The sequence below is a fragment of the Ambystoma mexicanum genome, chromosome 8 (genome assembly GCF_040938575.1).
Source record: "Ambystoma mexicanum isolate Mex_15411 chromosome 8, UKY_AmexF1_1, whole genome shotgun sequence".
In the NCBI taxonomy this organism is placed as follows: domain Eukaryota; kingdom Metazoa; phylum Chordata; class Amphibia; order Caudata; family Ambystomatidae; genus Ambystoma; species Ambystoma mexicanum.
Window position 1 is genome coordinate 749,343,452 of NC_090929.1, and position 13,472 is coordinate 749,356,923.

The 13,472-nt window shown below is 48.2% G+C and overlaps 1 protein-coding gene across 3 annotated transcripts in view; it reads right to left on the minus strand.

Moving 5' to 3' along the window:
* PIK3AP1 (phosphoinositide-3-kinase adaptor protein 1) overlaps nucleotides 1-13,472 on the minus strand; it is a 1,287,206-nt gene that overhangs the window by 384,069 nt on the left and 889,665 nt on the right. The gene's annotated exons all lie outside the window — the stretch shown is intronic.

The window sequence follows — 13,472 nt, forward strand, 5'->3', positions numbered from 1 at the left end:
TCACTCTGGCCTTCCTCACACTGCTCTCCCCCTCCGCCTTCAACTGAAACCAGAAACCTTGGAGTCATCTTTGACTCCTCTCTTTCCTTCCTCCCTCACACTCAGGAGATTGCCAAGAAGTCCAACTATCAGCTCTTCCTTCTCAAAGGAATTCTACCATTTCTCACTGTCTCTCAGAGGCTCAATGTGACTCAAGCCCTTGTTCTCTCTAGACTTGACTACTGTAACATCCTCCTCCTGAACCTTCCTTCTTCCACTCTGCGACCCCCTCCAGCTTATCCAGAATAGGGCAGCGAAACCTATCCTTGGCCTTAAGCCCAGGGACCGCATCTCTCCTGCATTAAAAAGTCTTCACTGGCTGCCGGTTGCTGCACAGATTAAATTCAAATCCCTCAGCATCATCCACAAGACTGTCTGGGCCCGGGGACCATGCTATCTTCAACTTTATCTTCCCTATTCCCTCTTCCCCCTCTGCTCTTAAATATTGAGTTGTAATGTTGTCATTTATTTCCCACACTCACTCCCTCCCTGCCCTGTGGGTGCTTTGAAACAGTATATTCTTATTGTATAAGCGCCTAACAAGCAAACAATAAATAAATAAATGAGACACGATCATTAAATGTTTATGAATCATTATGTCAACATTCAACAGTATTGTCGCAGAAAATTCTTCCATGTGCAAAATATGGCATGGTGCCAAATCTGATGTCTCTTATTGTCATTGTTTGTATAGTTCCTTCCTCAATTTATCAATATCTTCACTAGTACTGGCCCATAAAAATGCCATTGTGGTTGGAGTTTGTGATAATGTGAGTTGTTCCAAACTCTGGTTGCTGCCCGGGGTCGGGATTGCACTAGGTAACTTACCAATAAGCCATGCGTGATGGAGCTCAAGAAAGACGCGGGCAGCCATGATGCGGAAATACCAGAGAATCCCCTTCCGGGCATCTCTCACTTTATTTCCTGTCCTTGCCCCTTGTCATGAGAAGCGGGCTCCCCCTCATTCACGTGACTCGGGTGACTAAAAACATCACATTCCTCCCAAACTTGGATCTTTTGAACACAAATGTATTTCTCTACTGTTAGTGTCTCTATGTGTTGTCACTTGCCTGGCGGGCTGTCCCTTCTTCGTGTTTCTCAGTGATATATTCCGTGCAGGACATACCCTTGCAGCCGGGTCAATAATTGAGGTCTTTCTCTGAGTTCATATCTGATATTTGCCCTTTCTTGAATGTCTGCGTCGCACTGGCTCTTGCTGTGGTCATCGCTAGGTGGTAGCAGCATTGCTGCCTCCTCTTGTAGGGTGTTGGAATTGCTCGTTTCGGGTGCCCCCCTCGTGACTCTGGTGGGGCGCTTCCCCATATCCCAGGTGCGACCTGTTCTTTCCAGAGTGTGGAGGGTACCTTCTGGAAGTGGGATATGTTCCTTGTTACCACTTCATACCCCCTGGCGGCTGTCACCATTCTCTGGTTGGACTTGAGCACAGTCCAGGGGCAGGACTCATAGAATAGTGGGGTGTTCTGTTCCTCACCAGTACTGTGTCCCCGACTTGTAGTTCTCTGTGCTGTGCTCGACGGGCTTGGCTCTCCTTGTCATTTCGTTTTTTCTATCCTTTCTTCGATCCTGGATGGGCATTCCAAACATCAATGCAGCTGGGCTAATTTTTGTGGAGGTGTGTGGGGTCTGCTGGTGAGACCAGAGAAAACGGTACACTGCTGGTAACCATGATTGTTGTTGGTCTTTCACAATCCTGATAGTCTTGTTCAGGGACCCCATGAATCTTTCAGCATCACCATTCGCTTATGGCCAGCACGGGGTGATCTTCCGATGCTTGATGTTGAGGTTAAATAGAAACTGCTGTATCTCGCGACTGTTAAAAGGGGGCCCATTGTCACTCTTTATCTTTGGCGTTATGCCGTGTATGGCACATTCTTTTTCTAGGGCCGGTATCAGAGATAGTGTCTCAGTGGATTTGATGTGCTCGACCTCTAGGTATCTGCTGAACTCGTCAATCAAGATAAACATGTATCTCTCTATGGCGATGGTGCAGAATCCTACACTGACTCCCATCTTGTGTTGCTTCTGGGTACACTTGTGATGGGTCTGGGCGCTGCGTTTCTTTGTGAGGACTGGCACGCTGCGCAGCTCTCTGCTAGTTCTGTTACTTCGTTCTGTATCCTCAGCATCCACACTCTAGATTTCAGGTGCGCCTGTGTTTTCACGATACCCTGGTGCCCCTCGTGTGCCAGCTGTAGGGCTCTTTCTCCTAGTGTCTCTGGTAGAACAATTCGATGTCCCTTCAATATAACTCCCTCTATCTGGTGGAGATAGGTAAAGATTGTTAAAAGAAAGGGATCCAATGGCAAAATATGGGGGAGAATAATGAGGTTCACAGGAAACAGAAAGGTATGGGTTGTTTGGGTGGGTTGAGAGGAGGGGGAGGTAGCAGACCAAGTGACCATCAGGAGGAATGAAGGAGAAGTGGAGGTGATATCTGTAGCAGGTGAGTTGTTGGTTAGTGAATGCAAGGGTACTGCGTTGTGAGTGTGCTTTAGGTACTAATGAGTGTCGTTGGGAAAAAAGTGTATGGTGTTTATGGAAAGTGTTTGTGTGAGTGAAAGCAGATGGTCTGAGTAGGAGTTGAGGGAGGGATGGTAATAGTAGTGTGGAGGAGGCAGTAGTCATGCAGAGGAGGGAGTAGTAGTTCAGAGGGGGGATTAGTCATGAGGATGAGGGAGTAACCATGCATAGGACAGAATAGAAGTGTAGAAGAGGGAGTAGTAGTTTGCCAGAGGGAGTAGTAATGGAGTAGTGCAGGGAGTATTTTTTATTAATTTATATTGCATTTAATTCAGTGCATATAACTCTGATGCATTTTATTTTTATTTTATTTATTTATTTTTTATATCGGACATTTGTGTGGCTCCTATTCACAAGTGTTTCCAGGCGCCACAAGGCAAGAAGGGCAGGGCAGGAGAAGTGCATTAGAGGGGGAGCTCTACAGGTGGGGGTGGGTAGGTGCTCTTCAGGCCAGGGCGGCAAGTGCCAGGGGATGGGGGGGAAGGGGAGGAAAAGTGCAGTGGACAGGAGGACTGGGTTGGGATAGTCCAGTAAAGGACGCCTGAGGGCAAGTGCTGGCATAGAAAACTGGCAGGGACTGGTAGGGGCGTGGTCTGGTCCCTGTATGACTCTAAAGGGAACAGGACCCAGTCGCAGTGGCATTTGAAGAGCTTAGCACGGGAGGAGCAGAGGGAAGTAAGAGCAGATAAAGAAGGTCTCGAGAAGTTTCCAGAACTTAGGAAGATCCGGCTCAAGTCTGAGGGGGTGGAGGGAGGCTGTTCCCGAGGGAGGTGCCAGCCAAAGAGAGGGATCCACTGCCCACTCTCTGCTTGGAGAAATGTTTGACCTGCAGAGAGTTGGAGCCAGAGGATCAAAGGATTCTGGCTGGGCGGTATTTCCGGAGGAGAAGCTGGATGTAGAGAGGCCCAGGTCCCAGAAAGCCTTGTGGATGATTCAAAGGGTTTTGAATTTGATCTTTGCATTTACCGGGAGCCAGTGGAGAGATTTTATGGCTAGAGAGATGCGGCCCCTGGACTTGAGGCCAGGGATAAGTCTTGCAATCCTATTCTGGATTAGTTGGAGGGGGCGAAGGGAGGAAAGAGGAATGTTTAGGAAGAGGATGTTCCAGTAGTCAAACCTAGCGAGAACCATGGCTCTGGAAACATTGAGCTTCTGAGGGAAGGTGAGGAAAGGTAAATGCCCCTGAAGAGATGAAGTTGAAAATTGTACTTCTTGGCAAGGTCAGAGATGTGTGGAGAGAAGGAGAGAGAGGAGTCAAAGATGATCCCAAGGTTTTTTGCCTCACATGTGGGTAAGGGGAGGGGTCCCAAGGAGTCTGGCCAGAGAGTGAGAGGGAAAATAGGAGCAGGCGTCCCAATAAGAAGGATCTCTGACTTGCTGGCATTGAGGCTACGATAATTAGCAGAGCACCATGCCTGAATAGAAGTCAGGCATAAGGTAGGAAGAGGAGGTGGAGGAAAGCAGCTGGAAAGAGAGCTGTGTGTCTTCTGTCTAACACTGGAAGAGAGGAAAGTAGGTGGAGATCAGGTGGGCGAGAGGGACCAGGTAGCTATTGACGAACCATGGCGATAGGATAGAACCTTGAGGAACGCCACAGGTAGAGAGTGAGTTGGGGAGAGAAAAGGACCCATTTGAACTTGGGAGGGTCTGTTAGAGAGAAAGAGGTAGGCCACGCCAGTGCCCTGTGTGTGATGCCTAGGGTATCACAGAGACGGTTTATGAGGATGGAGTGGTTGACAGTGTCAAAAGCAGATGAGAGATTGAAGAGGATCAGAACAGAAGGAGAGTTAGAGTCCAGACAGGCTGCCGTGTCAAAATAGGTAGTCGGAGACAAGATAGGGTTCAGGTGCAGCGCACAGGCTGCCATGTCAAAATAGGTAGTTACAGACAAGATAGGATTCAGGTGCAGCACACAGCCTGACATGTAAAAATAGGTATTTGAAGACAAGATAGGGTTCAGGTGCAGTGCACAGGCTGCCCTGTCAAAATAGGTGGTTGCATACAAGATAGGGTTCAGGTGCAGCACACAGGCTGCCATGGCAAAATGGGTTGTTGCAGATAAGATAGGGTTCAGGTGTAGCGCACAGGCTGCCATGGCAGAATAGGGAGTTTCAGACAATATAGGGTTCAGGTGCAGTGCACAGGCTTCCATGTCAGAATAGGTGGTTGCAGACAAGATATAGTTTTCCGGTGCTTCACACAGGTTGCCATGGCAAAATAGGTAGTTGCAGACCAGATAAGGCTCAGGTGCAGTGCACAAAGCTGCCATGTTGAGGCCGGAAGTTGACTAAGTCCATAGTTTATCAACAACATCAAAGGGCGGAGGCAAGCACTAGAAGGATGATAAGATAGCCACTACTTGTAAAGCCATCCTTTTGACTTGCCATCAGGTGGTGTGGATTGGGCCATTACTTGGTTCTCCCACCACTCTGGACACAGCAGTTGGTCTTTGGTCCTCCTTGCTGGTCTTATCTGACAAGGAGGTTCTGGCGGCTATAAAATCAGCATCACCCAGCTATCCCATTCCGCTCTTAATCTTGAAAAATGTTTCTGATCACATTGCTCCGTGGGTAAATAGAGCTGTCAATGACTCTTTGTCATCAGGGGTGATCCCTGACAATCTCAAGCACACTCTTGTAATTCCGTTGCTGAAGAAACCTGGTTTGGACCTGTTAGTCTTGTCTAACTTTCTTCCTATGAAACTGCTTGAGTCCTTGGTTTCCCCTCTCCTTAGTACTTTTTTTGAATCGTCTGGTTTCTTTGATGCTTTTCAATCAGATTTCTGCCCAGGTCGAGGAACTGAATCGGTTTTGGTATCAGTTGTTGATGATCTGGCGCGATTGGTAGACTGAGGTGGGCTGGGAGCCCTGACACCATTAACCACCCTACCCTGATCACTCGTCTCTCCTCTGTAGGCCTTTCTGATCAAGTTTTGGCTTGATTCTCCTCCTTTTTGGCGGGGTGTTCACAATCTGTGTCCTTGTCATCTTTCTACTCCCTTCCTGTCCCATTGCTGTGTGGAGTCCCTCAGGGCTCCCCATTGTCTCCCACTTTGTTCAACATGTATATTCAGCCACTTCTTGGCATAATCCATGCACACTGTTTTTTATGCTACTCCTACGCCGACGACCCGCAAATTATTGTGTGGCTTGATCTAACTCAGCCTGAGACAGCTGGCGGTCTGAGGAGTTGCTTAAAGGCAGTCAGCGATTGGATGGCCCTGAACTGGCTTAAGTTGAATGGCTTAAGTTGAATGGTGAGAAAACTGATGTGCTGGTGGTTGGCACCGCTAACCCCTCCTCATTCTGGACCCCTGAGTTCTGGCCCGAGAACCTTGGTCCTTTTCCTTATCCTGTTTCCTCAGTGAAGGATCTAGGTGTTAAAATTATGGCCTTGCTATCTATGGCCGAACAGGTATCTCTTTCCTGTCAGAAGGTTAATTTTAAATTGCTGACCCTGTGGAAAGTCTTCCCTTGTATTCCACCTAAATTTCATGCTCTGGTGGTATCATCCCTGGTAATTAGCAATTACATAAATGAAACGCAATGTATTTGTCTGTCCTGCGACACTTGCTCCATTGCTGTTGTTGCAGTATATGGCAGCAAGAGCAGTACTCCACCCTTCGTCCATATGGTGCCACTTTTGTGCCAGCTTCACTGGCTTCCAGTTGAACAGCGCGTTAAATTTAAGTTGCTGTATCTGGTTCATAAAGCTTTCTACAAAACAGGAGCAGGATACCTTCAAACAAAGTTCTGCCCCTATAAACCCTGCATGGCACTCCCCTCTCAATCTTTGAAAACTGTTCAGCCTCCTAGGATTATGCTGTCTTGGGTCGGTGGTCGTGCCTTCTGAGTGCCTGGGGCTAAAGCATGGAATTCTCTTCCTCTCTGTCTGCATGCCATTGAGGCTCACCTCCCTTTTCGGCAAGCTCTATAAACCTTCCTTTTCTAGTACGTTTTGACTCTTATGGTTGGCTGTCACCTCTACAGTGTAGCGCCATGATGCCCTCGGGCGAATAATGTGCTTTATAGGTATAGATAAGATAAGGAGCAAGAGACAATGGAAGGACAGAGGAGGAAAGAGAAGAGAGTAAATGTGGTTGGAGTTGACAGAGGAGAGTAGCCAGAGGAGAACTATAGCTAGGGAGAGGGAAAGAAACATGTGGGCCTGATATAAAATAGACCGAATCGAGCAGAGCGTCTGTAGGGCACGGTCCCAACCCGGTACCAGAAGACAATGGGGACCCCTTGGAATCCGTTGAGTTAGAACTTAACCAAGCTGAAAACAACAGACAGGAAGAATCCACCATTCTGGCATATTGAGCCGGGAGATGTCTGCTAGATCAATTTAGAGTGGTCTGGAAGAGGACTAGGCAATGAAGGAAGGCCCAAGTTAGTGGAAGCAGACTACAAGAACTTCCACATAGCCCTGCTTTCCAGCAGTGGCAGCACCCTACTAGCTCCAAAAAGGAAGAAGAGTTAGTAGTACCCTCAATGCTTGAAAAGGTTTTGTTGCCCTGAGAGCCCCTGAATGCATCTATGGAGGACCTGTTAAGAGCCTGGTGGATGGCCAACTAGTTATCAGTTGGCAAGACCAAGACGCAATGACTGCAGTGAGCGATTACTGATAGAAGAGAAAGCAAGCTATGGTACCTCAGGGGATCCTAGACGAACTAGGTACTGGAGAAGACCTTCAGCTTATTTTCCTCAATATCGAAAGGGTTGCCAAAACAGCAGGCTGGCACCATGTTTGTTGGAATGGATACATTGCTCCATTACAAACTGGGGAAGCACAAAAGCCTTTCAAGCTCTGAATATAAAGTGGGAAAACTCCCAAGGAAGACTTGAAATGGGGAATCCTTTTCTGGGACAAGACCAGGAGCACACATAAAAATCGCCTTCGACATTTGTGTTTACATTAAGGAGAAACACCACACCAACTATCGTATAGATCAGAAAATATACTTAATACATTGTTGGCAGATAAAAACCAAGAAGAGGTGAAAGTCATTCATGCTAGTCTTTGTAAAATGTATGGACTGCCTCCCTCCTTACCTCCAGAAAGTTATATGGCAGTTACATGACCCCTGCTTAGAAGAGGCCATACAAACATCTAATGCCCACCGTAGAGCCATGTATGCCAGAGAAGCAAGAGGGGGACCCAAGAAAACATGTGAGATGAAGCTGGTGGTGCAAGGGAGAGAAGAGAGTCCAACCATGAGGATACCCCATTCTAATATTCCAATTCCCAAGACCAAGCCAATTACTCCTATTCCCACAGATTGGTGGAAACCTGAAGCTCCTGACCATCCAGAGGTTATAAGGCCTGTGGGAATCCAGGACACCTGGCCAGATTCTGCCTGAAAAACCCAGGGAGAGGCCAATGGAAGTAAGGCTTCAAAATACAGTACCCAACCCTTATCTGGAGGTAAAAGGCCAGACCAGGTGGATAAAGGGAGAGCCGGAAACTTAATACTTGGCACATATGTTCCAAGAGAAAGAGGAGGGACCAGATCCAGGGGTCTGGGCAGTGTGCATCACTTTATTAACGGATCATAAATTTCACCTCACCGTGGTGAAAGGCCTCCCAGCCAAAGCCATCCTACACTCAGGGAGTAAGAAAGCAACAATCGAAGCCGATCTCATGATCACAGAAGAGATGCACCCTAACTCTTGAATCCAAATCATATGCATGCATGGTGATGTTGACCTCTATAAGCAAGCAACTATTGGCAAAAGTATCATGGGAAACAGGTGTCAGTACCAATGATGGTCATGCCAGGATGCCCAGAGTAGGTTATTATAGAGAGAGACTCCCCCCTTTTCAACCACTGCCTCCATGAGGTAAAAGGGTCCCAAATGTATTCCGATGGTTGGTGGAAGAAGTCAGCGAGCAAGGAGAGTCAGAAAAAAAGGGTGGGTATGTACGACAAGGCCAGTAGCCAGAGGCGATGCAGACCCCTCTCAGCTTGGGGTAGGAGGCCTTTAGAGTCAGCCTTACCCAAAAGGAGCACAAAAAGGTCTGTGAGCCCCTTTACTGAGAACGAACACTGCCAAATATCCTGTTCTATGGGAATGTGCCCACTCGGGAGGGTCTACAACCACGTTTTAGCTCACTGTACCTTTCACAGAGGAGAAATACCCATTTGCATATCAGTCTTTGTCCCACCCACAAGGGCAGTCCAGCAACTAAATGCTAGGCAATTCTCCTCTGAACAAGAGTACCAACAGCAACCCCAGACACGTGTTTTGGCCTACTCGGGACTCATCAGTGAGGTGAAACTGTGCTGCTTTAAGCACAGTGAGCATGGAGTCCATGTCTGGATTACCCTGGGTAATTTAGGGTATAACCCAAAGTTCCTAGAAATGCACAAAAAGGTCTGGGAGCCCCTCTACCGAGAACAAACACAGCCAAATAACCTGTTCTATTGGAAGGTGCCCATTCGGGGGTGTCTACAACCATGTTTTAGCTCACTGCACATTTCACAAAGGAAAAATATCCAATACTGCCCTTCTCCCACATCCACTCCCTCCGATATAGTCAAAAACCTAGGCTGCACGATGGACTCTGGCCTTAACCTCTCCCGTCAGATCAATAATGATTCAAAATGCTGTCACTACCACCTCAAACTTCTTAGGCGCATTTTCCCTTATCTCTCCTACCCCAACAGTTTCGCCACTGTTGTGTCTATTGTTATGTCGAAACTGGACTATGCCAACTTATACCTGGGAGCACCGGCATACCAACTCAATAAACTCCAAAGTGCCCAAAACGCTGCTGCCAAACTGCTCCTCGCCTTGGGACACCGAGACCACATCTCACCCGCTCTCCGAAACCTCCAATGGCTCCCAGTTAGACAAAGGGCCACCTTTAAGACCCTATGCCTTACCTACTGAGCAGTGCACAAGACAAGCCCAATGTACATATAAGAGAAGTTAAAACCCTATCTCCCATCTTGCACCCCAAGATCAAGCACTGCCCTCTTTCTGTAATTCCAACCTCTAATTCTGTCAGGATCGGAGGATCCGCCTTCTCAACCTTGGCCCCAACTCTGTGGAACTCACTTCCTGCTCATATTCGACACACCCAAGACTACATGAGCTTCTGCAAAGCTCTAAAAACCTGTCTCTTTCCATAGAACTGACTAAGACCATCTAAGGCGACTGAGACCTTACAACCTGATGACAAATGTTCAATGAGTTCCCGAGCAATGACGCCACTGAATGCGCCCATAAAGTCACTAATAAGTTTACTCTGAACGCAGCAATCGCACACGCGCACTTGAAATCCGGAATACCGAGCTAGTTTCAAAAACTCCACCCAGACACTCACCTCTCCTATCACCACTCTACACCAACACAAAATTAGAGCGCGGATACACCCCTCGATCAAGTGGGCTTAGCTGCTCACATACAAACAATACTCCATGAACACCCCAACATTCTGATAAACGCAGCTATACCCAAGAAAATCGGCCTAGCTGCACACATAAGCGCCCTACACAGGCCTAGCGCAGCCAGAACCCAGTCTTGGTGACCTTCTTGCACACATTCAACTGATATCAAATACCACCACACCTAATGCTAGGATGCAGCTACCATCAGGCAATTGCATCAGCTGCGCACATAATCGGTGTACCCAAGCATCCTATGACACCCTACACTCTCGACTGACCTGGACTACGGTCCCTGAGGGAGTTCAACCTACCAGCGCTTTGAGGTCATACCAATGATATATAGAGCGCTATATAAATGCCAAATAACATAACATAACAACATCTGATGTTTTCCTTGTATGTTCATCAAAACGTTGCAAACTTCACTATATTGCCTTTGCTTTCTTTTCTTTTTATGCAATATACATGCTTTGGTGGTACTGCAGCACTTATCTGTTTTACTCTTGTCTTGTTTCCGGGTCCAGACAAGTTGCAGAGTAACAAGACCATCACCCTTTATCCTCTGGGTGAGCACAGCATGGAATGCTGAAGACCTTCTTTAGCAACGGGAACTCCACGCGCTGAAGCTGTCCTGGATGCGGGAAAAGGCGATGACTGTCCAAGAATGCAAAGATCTAATCAGTGAGCTTCACAGTAAGACATTGCCTCTGGGAAATGGTGAAAGCAGAGCAGAGAGGGCCCTGGCGGACTTCTTGTACATCCTCTGATAAACTGGCCTGCCGCAAGCTCCAAAGGCAATACCAGCTCCTTGTCCGAACTAAGAAGGGAGACCACATCTAAGCCCGCGTCTCTGCAGGATCTAACAACCCGGCTGAACTCTTTAAAATCTGCAAGGACCTGCCCAACCCTGCTGCAGTCTCTACCTATCCTGTGGCGTCACAGGCCCTTTGCACAGCCCTTGCCTCTCATTTCATCTCAAAAACCCAGGACATCCTGTCCACCCTCTCGTCCTCTCCTCCTCCTCCCCCTTCTCTACCTCTGGCCCTCCCTCAGCGGCCCCCACCCCCTCTTTCGCTTCCTTTCCTCTGTTCTCCCCTGATGAGATTTCAAGACAAGTCTGATCTATGAAAGTCTCATCAAAACCTGGACTCTAACATACCATCTGTCCTCATCGTTCTCAATCTCTCTTCTGCCTTTGACACGGTCAACCATGCCATCCTGCTCATCCGGCTCTGTGATAACCTGGGTATCACAGATCAGGCCCTGGCCTAGCAAACCTCATTCCTCTCTGATCAACCCTCCCAGGTCCAACTGGGGTCCTTCCTCTCCTCTATCTCACTCTCTACCTGTGGTGTTCCCCAGGGGGTCTAACCTCCCTCCCTGGCTTTTCAACCAATACTTGGCACCCCTTGCCCACCGCATTGCCGCTCTCTGCTCCAAATTTCAGTGCTATGTGGGTGACACTCAGCTAGTTTTCAGGCTTCCCTCAGCAACCTTTCTCCTTCTCTCATCTTTGACTGTTTGTCTGCTATCCAGGAGTAGTGTGCCACCAATTTACTTTGCCTTAATACCAGTAAAACAGAGATTCTCCTCATTGGCACACGTGCAATCTTTTTTCCTGTCAGTCTCTGGCTGGTCTCTTTTGGCCCTCTTCCTGCTCCCACCTGTGAGGCTAAGAGCCTCAAGGTCATCTGAGACTCCACACTCTCCTCACATCTCTGACGTCTCTAAGAAGTCAAACTACCAACTGCACCTCCTCAGAGCTATTCTTCCTTTCCTCTCCTTCCACCAGAAGCTCACTGTCTCCCAAGCTCTGGTTCTCTCTAGGCTGGACTTCTGCAACAGCCTCTTTCTAAATCGGCCTGCTTCTACTCTCCGCCCTCTGCAACTCATCCAAAACAGGACTGCAAAACTTGTCTTGGCCTCAAGCCCTGGGATTGCTTCATTTGCTCCCAGTGGCTGCAAGGATTAAATTCAAGACCCTTTGCATTGTCCACAAGGTTTTCTGGGGCCTGGGTCCACAATACCTTCAACTCTCCCCCTGTAAATACCTTCCTACTCTAGCTCTTCGCTCCTCCACCTCCAACTCCCTAAGGGTCAGTTGCTTCTCCAAGCAATGAGTTGGGGGTAGATTTCTTTCCTCAGCTGCGGAATCCCTGTGGAACAGCCTCCCTGCCTCTCTAAATCTTGAGGAGAACCATCTTCGGTTCTGGAAGCACCTCAAGACCTTCCTCTTTGCTTCTGTCTTCACTCTTCCTCCCCCCTGCTGATCTGTCTGCTTTGGCACCTGGCACCTCGTTACCCTCTGATTTTAAGGCCCAGGTCCCTGCCCACCCAGCCACACACCTGCACTGCCTCCTGGCAACCCTTGCACCTGGGTCTGTATCTGTAACCCTACAGTCCCCTTACCTGCACTTAGCAGACACCCCTTGTCTGCGTTTTACCCTTGCACTTGCCACATTGGTGGCTGCACTACCAGTTGTTGTTGTTGTATCCCTTGCTCAGCACTTTTCACTCCTCCCCTCTCCCTTGCACTTTCCCCCTTCCCTTTTCCCCTGCACCTGTGCGTTCTCAATGACACTTGGCCTAGTAAGATCATTGTTTTGGTCCTCTCTTGTTTCTCTCCCTTGCCTCGTCGCGCTCTGAAACACTTGTGTATGAGCGCAATACAAATAAAATATTATATCATATCATATCATATTTCTTGCTGACAGATTTTATCCATCAGCTGTGATTATTGGATACCGAGGCTTGAGCCTCATTACTCCATCCTCTTGGGTTGAGTGTGTAGTTGTGGGTGCGAGTTCTTCATGATCTGTGTGGACTTGTCACAGTAAAGCTGGTTTCACAGGGTCTTCTCCGTGATGGGCCCCGGGTAGCTGTCAAAAGAGTTTTAAGTGGTGGCAGTGAGTCTCCTGATCAGAGGTCTTTGATCCAGTCCTTGGCAGAATTTCTTGCTCAGGTTCGCTAGATGTTCGTCCAACATCTTGATGTCCAGTTCTCAGTGAAGGTCAGCTGTCCTTGTGAAGAGTGGAGCTTTGTTCTGGACTTTCTGGCGACTCATCCGGTGTCGCTCCTGGCAGGTCATCCATGCTGGGTAAGGGTAGAGCATGGAGGGTTGAAGGGACGTGGTTGTTATAGGCTGCACTCCAAGAAGTGAACTGGTGGGGAATCATGGGTATTGTAGTCCTGTATGCTTTTACTGGACTCTAGCCTCCTCTGCCTTACACACATGGACCACCCTTGTCACCTATTATGATGTAAGCATGTACTAAGACTACTCAAGGGATTTTGTATGCCTCCAGGTTTGTTAGATAAGTCGTAATCGTTTGTTACTTTTCTGGAGAGCATACTTTCTGTGTTATATGTGGTGCAACCCCTGTACCTGGTGCCCACTCCTGACACTATGCCCTATATGGTGTGGAGGACTTTGGTGGCCATCTTGAAAAAGGAAACATTCCATTCTTCACCCCCACTATAATAAGACCTGTGCGTA